The 19,510-nt window shown below is 42.2% G+C and overlaps 1 protein-coding gene across 1 annotated transcript in view; it reads right to left on the bottom strand.

Moving 5' to 3' along the window:
* kif13a (kinesin family member 13A) overlaps nucleotides 1-19,510 on the bottom strand; it is a 218,133-nt gene that overhangs the window by 185,868 nt on the left and 12,755 nt on the right. The gene's annotated exons all lie outside the window — the stretch shown is intronic.

The raw sequence follows: 19,510 nt of genomic DNA, 5'->3' as shown, positions 1-19,510 counted from the left end.
TGTTAATATGACAAGGTAATCACCATTTGCACCCACACAAAGACAAAGTAAGGTTAAGTTAAACTCTGACACATAAACAGTCTTTTACCCCAGTCAGAGCATCCGTATCAAAGAAGGCGTGTTTCTGAGTTGTCTTGGTAACATTCCTCAAACCTGTCAACCTTTGGTTGGTTACACAAATCATAACATGAAACATTAAAACTGGATCACTCTCGGGTGATCACTCTCCGTTCTAGAGAAAGCTTCAGACCGGCCATCTGAAGCAAAACCCTCTTTAACCATCAAAGCTTTTGACACGTCGTCAAAACCTTTTTGCACCTGCAAAACTGATACAGCAACAGTTCCTGCAGAACTGTTGTTTAGACTCCTTAAAGTGTCCGCCAGACGTGCGGTTCCATCCGTCTGTTGTGACCTGGAGACAACTCTAAGACCGGTTTGGTAGTGCCGCAGTTCTTCTACAGACCTTGGTGGCTGGAAGTCCGAAGACTTCGACATTCCGGATCTCTCATGAGGGTCTTCGAGTGGGTACGTAGACATGACAGATAGCGTCTGATGTGTTTTGATAGCAACCACCTTCATAGCTTAACGCAAACCAAATTATTTTACATCCAGAACTCGGCTCTCGTAGATAAGGAAGTTCTGACTAACACCGCATTCACACATAGGTTTCATACATCACATTTAGTTCCATCCATCACAGTAAATGCTTAGTTAACTTGTCATGTTTTAATTGTTGGTAAAATAAATTCTTACTTTTATAAACCTGACTCTTTCCTGAATCAAAACGAAGTGTTTACAATCCCCCAATAAAGAAAGAATCCTAGAATCTTCTGATAAACACACAAAGACCAAGCAGGGTTGATATTCTATTAGATAGGAGTATCACAGCTTATTGGTCATAAGTAGAGGTAATATATATATTGAGCTCTTAAAGCACTCAATTCTCAAACCCTACACTGGTGAAGAGATGTTTTTGCTTCGCATTGTCCACACCCTTCCTTTGAATTGTCAATAGTGGTTAAATGTGTCCAAATCTGGCTGCATTTCCTGCTTTAACTCACGTCCTCCCCATTCTTAGGGGCAGCAGTAGCTCAACAGGTTGAGCAAGTTGTCCAGTAATCGGAAGGTTGCAGGTTCAATCCCGGCTCCAGACAGAAAATTCTGCTGTTGTGTCCTTGGGCAAGACACTTAGCCCACCTTGCCTGCTGGTGGTGGTCGGAGGGACCGGTGGCGCCTGTGCTCAGCAGCCTCGCCTCTGTCAGTGCGCCCCAGGGCAGCTGTAGCTACATCGTAGCTCATCACCATCAGTGTGTGAATACGTGTGTGAATGGATGAATGATACACCGTAGTGTAAAGCGCTTTGGAGTCCTTACTCAGAGAGGCGCTATACAAGTGCGGGTCACTTCTGTAGCCAGATTTTTCTCCCCTTTCTCCCCCCCCCCCCTCCTCCCACTGCTCTGTGAGTTTACCAGATTTTTCTCCCCTTTCTCCCCCCCCCTCCTCCCACTGCTCTGTGAGTTTACGCCAGTACCTGTCCCCCGCTCTCCCCCTCCCTCGACACACAGAGGAGCAGAGCAGAGGGCTCATTGAGGAGTTGACCAATCACGTGCAGCTTAAACACAGAGAGAAAGGGAGAGAGAGAAAAGGAGAAAAAAATAACAACTCCAATTCGGCTCCTCCGAGAAGGACGAAACATCACTAGGACTCGACACAGAAGCCAGTCTGGGAAAGCTGCACTCATCAGTACCAGCTGCCAGAACAAAGAATGGCAACAAATTAGGAGAAATTAGTCAGAACTGCTTATCAGCACAGGTTGCGACCTTTTCTGGTTAAGCTCATATATCTCCATGCGGGGATTCTGCTTCTGCCACAACCATGGTTTTTAAAAGTCAGTAGATCCTTCCTGCAGAGGTCTCTTGGCACACACACAGATGACTCACATTCACATGGTTACTAACGCAGCTTGGAGTACTTCAGGAGGCTTGAAACATTGACAAATTTCAGCTGAGTCACTAACAGCAGCTCCACAATAACCCACATACTTCCAAAAGAACGGTTCTCAATTTAAACCTGCTGTTCCTATGCAAGAAAAGAGACCTGGGAGTCGCCTATCAGTGGGATGTACCCGATGTACCCGAAAAACTCTAGAGGTTAGCAACCTCCTAATCAGATGACCAATCCACCTCAGCTGACTCATTTTATTAAGCTGAAATTGGCCTTAAGTGGCCCTTCACAGTGGGTTATGACCCCCACCCACACACACACTCCCTCTCCATACCCTGTTCATTACAGATTGGAACAAATATGGAAAACCTATCTATCTAACATCTATCTACTACAGTGGGGTGCAAAGGTTTGGGTAGCTTTGTTAATCTTCGTGATTTTCCAGTATAAAAGAGAATAGGCTATTGTGATTTGAATGCTTGGTTGAATAGGTGAGTTTTTATTAGTTAGTCAATCTTTAGTAGATTCTTCCCCTGCAGAAATAACAGTCTCTAAACACTTCCTATAGCTTCCCATGAGAGTCTGGATTCTGGTTGAAGGTATTCTGGACCATTCTTCTTTACAAAGCATCTCTAGTTCATTCGATGGATCCGAGCACGAACTCTTTAACTCACCACAGATTTTCAATAAAATTCCGGTCAGGGGACTGAGTAGGGTTGTCACGGTGTGAAATTTTAACCTCACGGTTATTGTGACCAAAATTACCACGGTTTTCGGTATTATCGCGGTATTTTTTTAAACGTGTTACATTTTCAGACAACTAAATAAACCCTGTATCAGGAAAATACTGTCCTCAGTTTGTGTCTAAATTTTGCCTAAAATGTGTTATTTTTTAATTATGTTGTTTTTTTGTTTACATTTTTCCCTTTCATCTTTAAAATACCAATATTTGCCCATAACTTCTTATTTTTTGTCTGTTTGATGTCATCATTTAAAAAATATTAGATCAGATGATACTCAGTACTCAAGTAGCCTTCTAATCAGTAACAGGTTTTAACAGATTTTAATGTAAACTGGACCTTTAGTCTGCAATAATCTATTGTAGCATTAAGAAAGTCATGTACATGCTAGGGGTTGTATCAACTAGTCGACTAGTCGACTTCACTGCTCTGTAGTGACTTTTTATGCCTTTCATCGACAAGTCGCTGTCACGTGATAATGACTGACAAGATGCAGTCCTAGGAAAAGACAGCAGGTGACTGCGGGTCTTGAGCCGACGCACTGTGCCAGAGCGACGTCCGCCGTAAAACGAACATTTGACCGAATTGTGACCTTTACCCTCTTGCAATTTAACCTTCCCCTCACCCCCATCCTAATGTTAACCAGCAGGCACATGCAAAGCTCTGATCGTTGACGCACTCCAGACATCTGCATCCTGAATACGGCCACAGTAACATTATCAAATTAGGTGTCGCCACCTCAAACACAAGATCGTTTATGTCGGCTCATTTCCTTTTATGTTTTCTGTCTTTTATTGGTGCCTGATGTGTTTCGCTGCTGTGGAGTGAAGCGCATCACCTGTTTTGTCCTTCAGTGACGCACTGCACTGGTGTGGCCGGCGCGAACTCCATTGTTTTTGCAGTCGGTAGATCTTTTAGAACTGAAGTTCAAAGGTAACTCGTAAGGTTAATATATATGAACCCAGGTAGCAGTTTTTCTTTAGGACTGAGAGGAGATGCAGGAAGATAATAAACAGAGACAGGACAGAAAAATAGTCAAATAAAACAAGTTCCTTTTTGCACCTGGTGGTTGCAACAAACAGACACCATTGAAGGTAATCAGAAGTGAGGAACAGAAAATGAAATAATTATTTTAATGTTTAGAGCAGCAGGAACTCTGAGAGGCTGCAGGCACATCAGTGAGTTTGCGGCCACTGCGCAGGGGGAGGGGGGAGGGAGGGCTGAAGCGGAGCAGTAAAGAAGCAGAAACTACCATTGTTAAAAGAGACGTGTTTAACTTAGAAAATGTGGGCGCAATTTTCATTGTCAAAAACTCCCGCGAACCAACCAACCAAACCCCCCCCCCCCCCCCCCCACGACGGACAAAAACGCTTGGTCACCCATCGTCAGTTTTGGCCGCTTCAGGTGTATGACATCATCAACGACTAGTCGGAGTCAACTCAATTTTCATTACTTGACGGTCGACTTTAAAAAATAATTGTCATGCAGCCCCTAGTGCATGCCAAAGGTCATCAGGAATTACACTGTCCAGCCATCTTCATTTGCCTGAGAAACAGTGCTGTTTTTATGATTTTTTTTGTTTCTTTTTTGCCCTGATTGTGCCCTGTGCAATTTTATGACTGAATAAATAAAAATAAATAAATAAAATCAACATTAAATTTAAAAATTGCCTTAAATAACAGAGATCTCAAATTCTGTCAAAATAATTGTGATTATCATTTTTGCCCTAATCAAGCGGCCCTACGACTGGTACAGTATACTATGCACACTGGCGTAACATGGGTTATGATTAATTGATCATTTTTCAATCATCACTAAATTCAGCCAGGTTATTCTTGTAATCCAAGACTTCACATCTTTCCTAAGACACTTAATTAGACTCTTGATAACATCCACGATCAGTATTCAAGAGAGTATGGTTATTGTAGTTGAAATGATCTTGAATGATCATTTACCTTCAGTTATTCTGTGTAATTATTTGTTGTAGAAATGTAGTAATTATTAAGTTTTCTAAACTATATTTATGCTTCTGTGTGTGTCAAATTATTAAGTGTTGGTTGCCTGGCTACCCAAAGTAGCCATTTCCAGAGTCAAGGTCCAGCAATATTAACGACTAATAATTTGCATAATTTAGAAACAGTTGTGGTTAAAGGTTCTCATGTTGAAGAAGTTTGTACAACACTAAGATGATAAAATACAGTTTGTATGTTGTTCATCATTATATTTATCAACTGTGGTTATTTAGTTAGAAAAAATATTTAATTATAAAAGAGAATTAATTAATTATTAAGCATTCAAAAGTATTGTAAATTGGTACCTTTAAGTACCAGTATCGATTCCTAGGTACCGGGAATTGGTACCGAATCGATTCAAATGTGAAAGGTACCCATCCTTATACACTGCCACTGGAATGTAAAATAATTTAAATTCCATCTAGAGGTGAATCATATCCTATGATTCACAATATTACCTATAATTATTTCTTGTCCAGGGAGAAAATCTTTCATGTTAAGCTAAATTCATGATTGTCTTCACAGAGGATAACACTTGCAAGTACAGTGGCCTAGTGGTAGAGTGTCCGCCCTGGGAGTGGGAGATTGGGGTTCAGATCCCGGTCGGGTCATACCAAAGACATTATAAAAACGGGACACAATTCCTCCCTGCTTAACACTAAAGGGGTTGGATTGGGGGGGGTTACACCACCAAATTGTTCTTAAGCATGGCTGTGTCTGCAGCTTACCGCTTCCCAGGGGGATGGGTCGAATACAGAGGACAATTTTCACCACACCAGTATATGTGACAACTGTAGGACTTTAATCTTAATCAAAGTGGAATTAATAAAGTTATTAAGGCAAACATGGCTGGAATTGTACAGTATTCACTTGTATCACTAATCACATTGCAATGACTCAGACGCTCTGGTTGCTCTTTTATGGGTATTTATTTCGAACTACTGTTGCAGTAATCCATGCCTCGCAAACGCTTCACTTTTCAACAAAATCGCCCATAACAGAGCATTTCCTAGCATAATAAAACGGTAAAAACTAGAACTGCTGTCGCCCACAAAATACCCTTTCAAAATAAAACGTTAACCCCTAACATACCTTTTCAAACTGTTACAATATGCCTGTCACTTGGCTGCTGTGGCTCCCCATACCTATGTAATGAAATGAGATTGTTACATTTTAATTAATAGAATAGAATAGAATAGAGTAGAAACCTTTATTTGTCAATTTCTTCAAATGTGCTTGTCATACAAAGGAATACAAAGGAATTGAAATTACATTTCACACTGTCCCATGCGTAGACATTGACAACATAAAGTGTAGATGCACAACAAAAACAGCCCTAACAATAAGGTAATATTAAATAGGTAACAGGATAGATAAGACCTAACCTATAATCAAATAAATTAAATAAGGTGTTCCAACAGTGTTCCCTGGAAGTAGTATACTAGTCTACTTGAGGAAGTCCCAGGTTGTGGTAGTTAGGGGTTTATGTTTTAATGCAGCATAAGACTATAGCCGCAGTAATAGTAATATAAGTAAATAGCGCTAAAAAATATACTAAAAATATATAGCAGCAGGTGTGTGCAATTGCAATGCAGAGGTAGTTGTTTCCAATCAGGAATGTTTCCCAGTTCTTGGTTCAACGAGTATTTCCTTGTTGGAAAGTGTGCGTGGATAGGGGTAGGGGGTGTAGAGTCCAGTCTGTCTTCCTATACTTCTGTCACACTGGTGATTCTGCTGGCTGGGAGCCGGGAGGGAAGAGAGTTCAGCAGTCTCACAGCCTGGTGGATGAAGCTGTTGGTGAGCCTGGTAGCGCGGGAGCGGAGACTTCTGTATCTCTTTCCAGAGGGCAGGAGGCTGAACAGACAGTGCGCGGGGTGGGTTGCGTCGTTGAAAATTGTGATGGCTTTGCGGGTGAGACGAGTGGTGTAAATGTCTTGCAGGGAGGGGAGTGGTACACCAACTATCCTCTCAGCTGTTCTCACAAAGCACTGTAGAGCTTTCCTGGAGAGGATGCTTTCAATAGTTCCTCTGTAGAATGTGATCAAGATGGTGGTGGAGCACTTGCCCGCTTGAGTTTGCGCAGGAAGTAGAGGCGCTGTTGTGCTTTCTTAGCAAGTGATGCTGTGTTGGTGGTCCAGGAGAGGTCCTCCCTGATGTGCACCCCCAGGAACTTGGTGCTGCTCACCCTCTCCACTGCCGTGCCGTCGATGGTCAATGGGGGGTAGCTGGTGTGGCCTCTCTGGAAGTTGACAATAATCTCCTTGGTCTAACTAACATTTAGCAGGAGGTTGTTGTCTCTGCACCAAGTGGTCAGGAGCTCAACCTCTTTCCTGTAGTGGGTCTCATCGCCCTTGGTGATGAGCCCCATCAGCGTTGCGTCATCCGCAAACTTCACAAGGTGATTGGAGCTGTAGGTTGGTGTGCAGCCATGTGTCAGCAGGGTAAAGAGCAGAGGACTGAGCACACAGCCTTGTGGAGCCCCCGTGCTCAGGGTGATGCTGTTTGAGACCTTGTTGCCCACACGCACGACTTGCGGCCTCTGGCTGAGGAAATGCAGCAGCCAGTTGCAAAGGGAGGTGCTGAGGCCCAGTCTGTCCAGTTTACAGATGAGTTGTTGTGGTATTATGGTGTTGAATGCTGAGCTAAAGTCTATGAACAGCATTTTCACATATGAGTCTTTCTTGTCCAGATGAGTTGGGGCTGGGTGGAGGGCAGAGCAGATTGCATCATCTGTGGATAGTTTTGCTCTGTATGCGAACTGGTATGGGTCCAGAGTGGAGGGTAGGGTGGATTTGATGTGTGACATGACTAGTCGTTCAAAGCACTTCATAATAATGGGTGTTAGTGCCACGGGGCGGTAGTCATTGAAACAAGCTGGGGATGGTTTCTTTGGTACAGGTATGATGGTGGCAGTCTTGAAACATGATGGGACAGTGGCTTGCCTCAGGGAGGTGTTAAAGATGTCTGTGAAGACCTGCTTCAGCTCCTATGCGCAGTCTTTCAGCACACTACCAGGGATGTTGTCTGGACCCGCTGCTTTCCGGGCGTTGATGGTGATGAATGTCCTCTTCACGCTGGCAACAGACGGGCACAGAGGCTGGTCGTGTGGAGGTGGTGGTGTTTTCTGTAGGCGTGTGTTGTTCTGTGTTTCAAATCGTGCAAAGAAGCTGTTGAGGTTTCTAAGCAGAGTGGTGTCGCTCTCACAGCTACGCGCTGCAGGCTTGTAGTCTGTAATAGCCTGGATGCCTTGCCATAGGCTTTGTGGTGTCCTTGCTGTCATTGAAGTGGGAGGTTATCTTGAGTGTGTAGTCCTGTTTCGCTTTCCTGATGCCACGGGACAGGTTTGCTCTCGCTGTTCTCAGGCCCATTTCATCCCCAGCTCTGAAGGCCTTGTCTCTGGCCTTTAGCAGCCTGAGGACATCTCCTGTTAGCCATGGCTTCCGGTTGGCTCGAGTTGTGATACTTTTCATTTGTGTTACATCATCAATGCATTTGGTGATGTATGAGCTCACCGTATCTGTGTGCTCCTCTATGTCTATAATGTTACTGTAGGTAGCTGCTTCCTTGAATATGTCCCAATGAGCCATAAGGCGTGGGATTCCATATGAAATATAGAATCCACCTTACAGATCGAAGGGTTATTTAAACCAGAAGATTGGATCTTTTTATTGCAGGGATTAGATAACCGTTACGTATTCACTCAGAGACAACAGAATAGAGAGAGTCAAGTTTAAAAGTTAAGAATTTTATTACTAACAAATTAAACTAGACTGCCTTCAAAACTAAATGTATTGTGTAACTAAAGTGGATGAGACAGCGAATGGATGACGTGTGATGTTAAATCAGAACCAGCAAATCCGAAGAAGCGATTAGTTCTGACGGGAACTGAAGATGTTGTTTTGCATTGTAACGTGAGGAAATATGGGTTTTCCAGTGGCGGCTGGTGAAAAATATTTTTGGTGGGGCTGTGCTATTTTTTTATTTTTAAACAAACTTGTGCTTTCTGAGCTTTGTGCACAACTTCACCATTTCCTGAATTAAGCACAGCTCTTTTATTTCCTGTCTTACATCATTGGACAAACTGATTAATCCAGGTGTGTCTGACTATTGGCACGCTGCCTTGCGGACCAAGGTTGAAAAATACTGCATTAAATTGCAAATAAAAGAACACGACCATAAATGGTAAATAGGCAATGCAAGAGGCAAGTAACAAAACCATTTTGTTTAATTTCAACATTTGAGTGAACACCAAAAATTATGAGCAGGTCACTGTTACAGTAATGGTAGTAAACACCACTTAGACAAAATGCCAGAAATTTACACTGTTAAATATTTCTGGAGTGTTGTGCCAAGGTCAACTTTATACAAAGATCAAGTGGATGCATTTGTGTGTGTGTGTGTGTGTGTGTGTGTGTGTGTGTGTGTGTGTGTGTGTGTGTGTGTGTGTGTGTGTGTGTGTGTGTGTGTGTGTGTGTGTGTGTGTGTGTGTGTGTGTGTGTGTGTGATACCTCATTTGTACAGAAATTTTGCCCTTCTGTCCTTCTGAGTGGCAAAGCTCTCGATGAGCTTTTTATTGAAGTCAGGAATGTTTGTGACAAGCTTTTTTTTCCATGGAGAGCATGGCAAGAGCATTCAGCCCATCCTGTGTCATGGTGTTCCTCAAGGAAAGTCTTAATCCTCTTTAAAGTAGAAAAGCACCTTTCTGATTCGGCTGTGGTCATGGGTGTGGTGACAAGAATCTTCTTTTGTATGGCTCAGGATGGTGTGAAAAACCTGTCATATGATGAATAAAAAACAACAGATAAGTACATAGGAAACACTTTCATAGGAAATAATGTCATCAGTATCCTCTTACAAATGTCATATTTCCCAGTTTTTGGGACAATAAAACATTTCTGATTCTCAATCAGATGTTTTTACATTTGAGGTAAAAACATCTAATTGAGAATCAGAAATGTTTAATTGTCCCAAAAGCTGGGAAATTTGTTTGCTGCAGCAGAAGTGTAACAAGTAAAATGGAATCAGATTGATGTATGTACAAATTTACATGAAATACACATTTACGTGATTAAATATGTATAATAAGTATGTGTGTTGAAATTAGTTTTTACAGTTATTGCACATTAAACATGTTATTAAACAAATGTCCCGGTTTGTGGGACAACCAAGGATTTCTGTTTCTGATTGTCTTGTTCACAGAAATGTAATGTACAGCTTACCTCTGCACCCAGCTGCTGTTGTTCCCTGCATGGCAACGTTAGCTCTGCTGCCTAGCATGGCTAGCTTCACCGTGTTGTTGTCCATGTGTGCCCGGGATGACTCGTGTTTCTTCCCCTTCTCAGAAAAATGTTTCATGTCTGTAACTCCTGACTCATCCATGCCTTATCTGTCCCAGCCGTTTTGAATAACAAACACGGAAAGCAAAATAACGCATTAGCGTGATTGCATCCAGCTAGCCAAGCCTTCTTGGTGTACCAATTTTGGGAGAAGCCTAGTATGTACAGTTTACCTCTCTCCTTCTCCTGCTGGCTTATACGTCGGGCTGATCTGGTCCAAGCTCTTTGACATTAGGTTTTTCCACCATAGTTCTCTCGAACGGATAGTGGAGAAGAGACCGAACTGAATTCAGTGGCTGCTGAGATCCGGTATTCATGCTGGTTGTAGTCACCGGCGGCGTCCATGTTACATCTGCGTCACGACCAAAAACGACTCTGCCGAGTTCTACCGAACACCAACGAATCCTTTGGCGGTAGCTCCATCGCCCATCATGCTACTGAAACGTTCTGAAACAACGTCGACGCTGATTGGATACATTCCCATTCCTACCCTTTGATATTCTTGTCAGCAATTGGACAGCTGGTCTCGTCCTGTTTGGGCGATTGAAAAACAGCACACACAGCCTCCACCGCTCGGCAGAGACCGGCAGAGATAGGCAGAGACCGGCAGAGACCAATATAGATATATATATATATATGATTTATTTTTGTTACAAAACACACAATTAACTTAGAATATGTGATTATTGTTAATTTTATTTATTTATTTTTTTAATAAAAATTAAAAACACGGAAAAACTGGGAGGGCGGCGCCCTATCGCCCTCTACTGGCCAGCCGCCACTGGGGTTTTCTGTCACAAAGGTGGTGTTGGACTCAGCTGTGTCAAAGCTGGGTCGCTGAGAACTTTCACCCACAGATTAAGACCTGAACGCCAGCGAGTCTGGGAGGAAACCATAACATCTGCCACCTGCAGTACCAGAAGAAGGAGTTCTCATGGACAAGTAGTCATAACAAGTCAAAACATAAAGTTTAAACTTCCTTTTCTTGTTTTGAATGTTAAAAGTTTAATCATCAATTTGCTCATTATAAATGTGTTTTAATCAAATGAATGACTATTATGCTTTGGGGTAATTATTAGAGATTTAATGAATCCATAATTAGATAATGTTGAGAGTGTTTGTTGCTGACCTTCACACACACTCAAGCACACACACCCACACACAGATTCTCACAGTTAAACTCCAAAACACATTTGCTGACGCACACGTTTGCTTTGAGAAGAGAAAGGTTTTTGGTAAGTTTCAGTCTTATGATTTCAGTTCGTGCTTGACAACGAAAGAGAGAGGACGTGTGAACAACCGCTGAAAGGGGGGAGCCGGTTGGCTCGTTCCCCCCCCCCCCCCCCCCTCTCTCACGCTGTTCCTGCCAAGCCAGGCAGAATAGCTGAATCGCGACTTCTAACGCAGACTCATTACCGAGTCTTTTGATTTCTGAGTGAATTTACTTAAGAAAGCGCATCGACAAAACGCTCTACCATCAACGTGTACCGAGGGCAACTCTGGACTGGTTCCGTTCGACACCTACGTCTCTCCTGTCAGCCGCCGGTGTCATCTGGATGAACCACAACATCCTCCACGGCCCAGATCCGAAAGAGGGTCCACAAGAGTTCGGTGAGACAGGGCACGGTGTTTAGCGTTTGATGCAGTTCTCTGATAAGACCTAAGTTTATCCAAACCATCACTTCACTCAGACACCTGTTTCTTCCTGAAGCAAAATCAGATGCACACACGCATTCATCTCACCTCATGTTCAATTCTCACGACACTTTGCACACACACGCATCCATAACCACATCCTATTACTCTCAATCTTCATTCACCAACAGAAGGTCTATTTGAGCAAGAACAGCATATCAACTGTTAAAGATTGTCCCACAAAGTTGCCAATGTTGATTGTTATTTCCTGTTTGTCAATTTTCAAAATCATTAGTTTAATTTGAAGAATTAAAACTTTTAATTGTCAAACTGGTTTCCTCATTGAACTGAAACACAGACACACAGATATTATCGTCAGTTTATCGATGAAAACAACCTTTGAGTCTTCTTAACAATATAACTGAGTAAAGACAGTTTCTCCTTACAATATAACTGAGCCAGTCAATTTTTTCTTTACAAATATGGCTGAGCCAGCCAAATTTCTTTACAATATGGCGAGCGTATCCAGACTTCTATATCTGCGATATATCTGATTTCAAACATCTACTATCTGATTTTTCGCAATTTTAGCCTTTTCTCTGTGTTTCACTTTGATGTCTTATTTTGAAGAAAAAAAACGGAAATTATTCCGCTGAAGTCACTCTTCCGGGAGACGTCCTGGTGGAAACTTGACGGTGGAAGATCTCCGATCTCAAATTGTCCGCAAATTACATACGGTACTTTGATTTATCCCATCTTCGCCTTCGGAGCGAACGTGTGAGATGTGCTTTTGACTAAATTCTGCCCATTTTGACGCGACGCCGCGCCTCTAATCTCTTCAGGTCGGAAAGCTACATTTCCGCTCTGAAACTTGCTAGGTGAGCTACCGTGAGCACCTTAACTTCAATTCTAAGATTAGGACTAAATTCTCGGACACCCTTTGTCTCAGTGTGTTGACACTGTGGGCGAGCTATTGTGGAAGATATTTCCATTACATAGGCGACAGCCGAATCTAACCGGAATGCTCGTAGGCACCTACCGTAGCTTAACTTGCTCGGTAAACGCTGTAAGTCGGGTTATGGCCGGAGCGCGTTACTGCATCCAGATTGCGTACGCTTTAAAGTCCGTTTTAGCAGAGCGGAGCGAGATGCCTGCTTGTTAATCGGGAAAATTTAAGTCTGGTCGCTACAGACGAAAAGCTAGACCTAGCCTGAGAGCTAAGCTAGCGAGCCACAGTTGGACAAAACGGGAACGCGTCCCATTAAATTGTCAAACCATTTCTGACACAGTAAGTCTGTGTCCTCACAAAACCCGCATTGGCGGTGATTCTTGTAAATCACTACGATGTGTAGAATCTACATTTTGCTACGTTTGTCCGTCTGATACCAACACGGCAGCGTAGGGTTTATTATTTTTTTATTTTTATTTTTGTTTTGGACCGCTGTACGGGTCGGCTTTCACAGCCTCCGTTGCTCGGATCCATGACTTTTTCTTCCATCTTGTGAAGTTGTGTGCATTCATTTCTCTATCAACAGCTCCTTGTTTTACCCTGTGTCATAAAGTTAAGTTACGCTACGGACAGTCCTTGTTTGTGAGATGAATTAAGGAATTTGCCCGGAGTTTTACGTCGACTCAGAAGGTAAAAACGCGAGTTGCTCTGAACTTATTGAGGGATGGACGAGACACGACAAAATCTTTCTTGTACTGTTACACCTGATGTAAGGTTCTCTGACGTTCTGCTTCCAGAACATGCCAAGACGCAGGAGACTGTTTACCGGCCGAGCCACGCTGGTCCCTCCGCCCGCCCGAACGGGCCCGCATTAGTCGGGTGCCGCCGGTCGGGCACGGTGGGGACTAGTGGCAGCGGTTCGGTGCCAGCTGCTCGGGGTCGGAGGTGGTTCTGGTCTGCACTTCATGACGTGAATTCAAACAACATGCTGTTTACAGTCATAACGTTTTTTCTTTACATTTATTTCTTCCAGGGGGTCAAAAACCCACCATCGATATCAAGGTTTGAAATAAACAACACTTTCTCTGCTACTTTTAAGCTGAATAAATCTCTTGAGCCTATGGTTAACCTCTCTGACAAACAGGTTGTGCTCAACCCTTTGGTTCCTGATGCTTCTTCTCTGTCATCCATGTTAAAGGCTGACCATCTCTCCAGCATGGGTGTGAAATCTTCAGGCTGTGATCCACCGCTTCAGTCAGGGGTCTGCTTTACTCGTCAGTCCGCCTCATGCACAAACCGGCTTGTTTATCGGGGCGTGATGGAAACGACAGCCGCCGTGAAACACTTGTGGTCTCCGGACGGAGCAACCTTACCATTTGCAGGGTTTGTGCCCGGACATCTTGACCTTTCTGTGAATGACCTTGTCACTTTTCAGTTTGTGACCTCTGCTAATACGGTGGCCAATTCTTTTCTCCTTTCACAGGGGTGTGACTTTGTCTCTGGCCTCTGTGCTCTATTTCCTGTGATTTCTCTTTCAGGTGACCACGACGGCGCAGGAAAACCTGCGGTTTCCAGCAGTCCAGTGGTCAGTGCCGATGTTGAGGAAGCCTCAGTGGTTACTGTGCACACCTCTCTCACGGGCTCGGGAAGGCCACCCGGCCCGGGAGGTGCAGGTGGGTGCAGTGATGCCCTGCTCGGGGCCCCGCCTGACAAAGGGGGGGTGCCGAGTGGCACTGAGTTTTCCGTTGCGGACTTCAACCTGTTCGGGGGAAACCCTCCTCCGAGCGGGCGGGTCATTGCAGGAATCGACACTGACCTTCCACCAATTCAGCTGACAACACTGACCTCCGACCCGGAGTTAGGTGCTGCACCTTCTACGGGGCGGAGTTCTAGTCAGTCTGTAACTACTCTGGTTAAACCGGGTTTTTCTGATTCTGTGTGGGAACCTCCATCATTCTTGGGAATAAAGTATTCTTGGCTTCAGTTTTCAGGGCAGAACATGTTCCTTTCGATAGTGTCATGTCTGTATCTGATTCTAAACATGGCTAGGTTTGCTTTGACACCCGTGACACAACCATCCTTGGATCACTCCTTTTCAGAACCTCAAAGTCCAACACCTCCAGGTCTTTGGACATCTGAACACCTACTCTTTCAGCACGATCCAGGTGACAATGTGCATCTTCTTGGTAGTAGGGCTTTTAAGAGCTTAAGAACTGTTCTTTGTTATGCTTCTCCTGTCTCACAGACACGGCATAAGTTTGAGAAACAAAAGGGGGGTGGGGAGCCTCCTCCTGCTTTGCGAGCATCATTTTCGCATTTCCAGTTCACTACTATTTCTGGTCACAACAAAGTCGCCTCCGTAAAGCTGCAACCCAACTTTGAGCAGGTAAAATCAGGTTCTGATCTAACAATTATACCATCAGCTTCGCTCGAGTTCCGGACGGAACCCTCAGGTAAATTCAAACAAGTTTCCCTGTGGGTTCGTAACACAAGATACAAACAGTTTGATAACCAAATCGCTTATGAGCCTGCTCCCACAGATACGTCCAAACTCGTGTCTCTGTGGGTCCGCAATACCAGATTCAAAACTCTATTCTGACCAACTCTATTCTGACCGGATTCTTTTCCACTAACTGGTGGACCGTTACAAATTCTCTCGTTTGTGGGATGAATTTTTAACAAATGTGATATCCTTTGAATTTTTTTTCAGGTTGCCTGCCTCCAGCCAGGACACCTGCTACTAACTCACATTTTTAGGGATTACTAACCTACTGATTTACATTTTTAGAATTGATTTACATCTCTATCTTTTTATTAGTGCTTTGTGTAGCATGATTATGTTTGATTACAAATTTAATTTTATTTTGTTACTATTTCCCTTAAAGGCACAGTCCGCAGGATGACGCCATCAGGGTGAGGAGGAGGAGATTTTTAAATTCGAACGGCTGTTGCTCACTCCCCCGCCCTTCCTGAAAGAGCCGAAAGCCACACCTCCCAATGTGCACGCGCAGGAAAAGCAGAGTCAACATCGGAGCATTGCTTCTTGTAATAGAGCTGAGCTAGTGTTAGCAATGGAGTTATCTGAGGTAAGAAAGTTGTATTTAACCAGCACATTAAACACTTACTGTTTACAAAAGGCATTTTATAAAGAATATCTATAAATATATTTATATTTTAAAATACCAGTAACAGTTGGCAATCTATATTGTAAATAAAATTAATCCTATCAAATTGTTAGCATTTTATTACAAGTAACTAGCTTATTTTTAATTGCTTTGCCATTCAAGATGGGATGAATATATCAAAGCATATAAATAATTTATGTGGAAATCATGAAGAAACACTGCATTCTGTGTAGTCCTCCTATAATCATGGTTGTTTTCATAGGGTTTCTGTTTATTGTTGGTTTAGCCCAAATTTTGACTAGATGCAAACCTGATCTGTGTCAAAATTGATTAATATGCAAGAGTACTTTTTATATTAGTATAATTTTTTTTTTATTCTAATACAATTTAGAGTTCAGTGATTGAGGAATCCTCTGAGGAAGAGTTTGAACCTCCTATTGCATCCTCAAGACGTGGTGCAAAAAGGAGATGCCCACCATCATCTCAAAGCCGCGGTGCATCCAGAGGCCGTGGTGTGTCTAGAGGCCGCGGTGCATCCAGAGGCCGAAGAAGTGTGAGACACTCAGCTGAGGACCTTGGAGATGAAGATCTCTCTCGAGTTCGGAATCTTTGTTCCGAGCTAATAGACTTTGAACGTGTAAGCATAACTGTTGCTGTAGCATCTCTTTCCACTTTTGTAGCAACACATACAGAACCTGAACCCTCAGCAGGCTATTGACATCCTTACCATGGTGCTGGACAGACATTGGTGTTCTCTTTGATGTACTTGCCCTCTCTGGTCCACCTGCCACAACACCTCCAACACCCAATCAACCTTCATGGTGTGTATGCTCCCACTGCAGAGATATGCCAACTGATTTGGAAAAGAAATGCTGCCAACAGCCTCCCCAGACATGTATTTCAACTGTACCACACATGGAGGAGTTTATTCTGCAAAATTCCCTGACCCCAATGGTAACTACACTGGTTTTATTCCAAGACGATTGTAAATAAATGTATATATTTGATATTTTACATAAGTTTGTTTTTATATATTTTTGTTTGATGCTCTAATAAAGTGTTCTAAAGCACAACTCTGTGTTGCATTTGTAAAAATACCATAAATTTTAAAACTCCTGCACAACAACAAAAAATTATGTCGACCTCCAACATTTTACATAAATTTTTAAATTATTAGTCCTTATTTCCCCAAAATATATCTTTATTTTCAAAAAAATAAATAAATAAATAAAACACAGGAAACAAAAATAAAGAAGGTTTTGGGTTTTCTCTTGCCTCCCCCAACACCTATGTCTGTGGCAAAGTTTTACCTGTAAATAAAAAATAAATTCAATTAGCAATGGACTATTGTGTGGAAGATGTAAGGCAGATAATGTTTTATTTTACCATCACCGCAAGTCCGTAGGTGTTGTAGAAGTTCCTCTGTTGATGGTGCAGGAACTCCGGACAGCAAACCATAACGCCTTGGATCCTCAGGCCTTAGCTTGTAGCGTCGAGGAAGACCTTTCTTGCTTGTCAAACGTCGGTCAGTTGCTTCTGGGATATTACAGTCATGAACTGTATCCTCTATGTTAATTTCTTGCAGAGTCTCAAGTTGTAATGTTTTTTGTAATGCTGCTCCAGTCCTGTGAACAAAAGCTTTTTATTAACTATGCGCTATTGCAGTTTTATAGAATGTTAAACGAAAAGAATTACCTTATGTGTATATAAGGTGTGTAGTCCTCATCACCGCTGTCATCAGTACCGCTGTCCATCTCAATGGTTTCGTCCTCCTCTGAAGACGAATCAACTTCTGTTTCTCTGCTTGGTGACCATGTGTCATCTGATGACTCTATCCTGAATACACACAATATAAAGTTTTTAGTATGGAAAATTACACACATTTTATTAACATCTGAATACTTACACAGAGTTTTGAATATTGTTGAACTCTTCCTCGTCAGTGTTTGCTTCAATTCCCACACAAGATAACCTAAAAAAGTAATTATTGTTTACTTTTCCTGACAAATGTGACAGCCAAATACAGATACAACCTTGTACTTACATTTGTGAAGATCCTTCTTTTTTAGTTTCACCTTGTTCCATCACCTCCTCCAAATTATCATCCCTATGAAAATAAAATACAAGCACAAAAATATGATTAGAATCAATACTGTACATATTTTGTCATTTTGAAGGTAATAGACCTCGTCTATTGGCCGTCATCATCACCCTCTCCTTATTTTTCTCACTCTACTTATTACGCATTTCTCTGTATCCACTGAATTCCTTCTTTACAAATAATTTCCTGTCTCTCTCTTTACATTTTAAAAACACAATTGTGTTATTTTTTTCTCATAAACTTTGAAATAAAAATATAATTTTTTAAAATATGTTTAATTTTGTTGTTGTGAAGTGCCTCAAGAGTTTTATCTTGAGAGGCGCTATATAAAATGTAGTTTTACTATTTATTTCTATACATTTTTTATAGTCATTCATTGTCCCATTTCTAGAATTTTTTCAAAATAATCCACCACTAACTTAAAACAGAGGCAAAATTATAATATTCCTGGTAGGTTTTTACGCAGCTATTTACCTTTCAGATGACTCTCCATGAATGCTAGACAGAGCTGGCACTGGTGTTGGAGAAATATTAGTGATCACAAGCTAAACAAGTCTCCCCAGCCTTCACAGATTTTTGCACGAGCTGATTATCACTCCTTTTATTTTAATATGGAGTTTTCACGTAGGTAAGACCACAAACTCAGACGGTAATCTGTACACGTGGCCCACCCAGGTTAGCACAATAAGTCTTTCAGTGCTAATGGAAACGTAAGGTTTTGGATACGTTCCTGATCAATCACACCTAATTCTAACTGCTGAATCATCTCCTCAGACTTCTACAAGTGCTACATGAGCTGCTGATTACTCATTTTAATCAAACACGCAGCTCAGGAAAGTGTAAACACCTAATTCAGCTTTCAAGATGCTAACTGAACCCCGTTAATGGGGAAGTTATAAACAAGAGCTTAAAACAATATACTGATGTGGCCTATAGTTAAATGCCACACTAATCATTAGCTCCCATATAAACAAAAAACTAAAATCCCATTTCGTTACTCAAACTTCTTCCAAATATAGCATAAATAGTTCGACTAGCATCGATTCATGTCGACTTAGCATTCAAGCTAATGCTACATTAGCCAATAGGACACCAAGCATACAAAGCTTGTTTGCTCTATTAATCCTTTCAGTGAAAGAAAGATTATAAATAAATTTATCCGAAAAACAATAAATAACTTACCTGTCTAAAAGATACTTTGCCAACTCTTCATCCGTTTTCAGGCCGTGTAGATCACGAAAATCTCTCCGTGTGTAAAACAATCTCCAATGTAAATTCTACTCGACTGTCTTAAATGTCTTACAGCCACTTTTGAAGAAGGGCTTTTAAACTTTTTAAATGTTTTTTGAGATGTGGAAGGCAGTCGAGGAATCGGTAATTTGGGGTTTTGTTGCTCTGTGTTTCTGCATTAAGCCGAGTGAGGCGCGTGACACTGTTGTGCACGCTGAGACCTGCTCGTGCTCGATGATTGACAGCTGCCCCCTGGTGGAAACGCAGCGCTATTGGTCAACGCGTTAGGCTTGCAGAAATATTGGCTGAGCTCTACAGGGCAGGGGAGGGACTTAGGAGAAAATTGAAATATTAAAGATTATTTACTTTTTTTAATAAAATTGGGTCAGATGGTCAAAATCAAACATTTTTAAAGTTATTCTACATTTAAATGTTGCA

Source organism: Nothobranchius furzeri, chromosome 5 (assembly GCF_043380555.1).
Source record: "Nothobranchius furzeri strain GRZ-AD chromosome 5, NfurGRZ-RIMD1, whole genome shotgun sequence".
NCBI lineage: Eukaryota > Metazoa > Chordata > Actinopteri > Cyprinodontiformes > Nothobranchiidae > Nothobranchius > Nothobranchius furzeri.
This window is presented reverse-complemented; position numbering and strand designations above follow the sequence as displayed.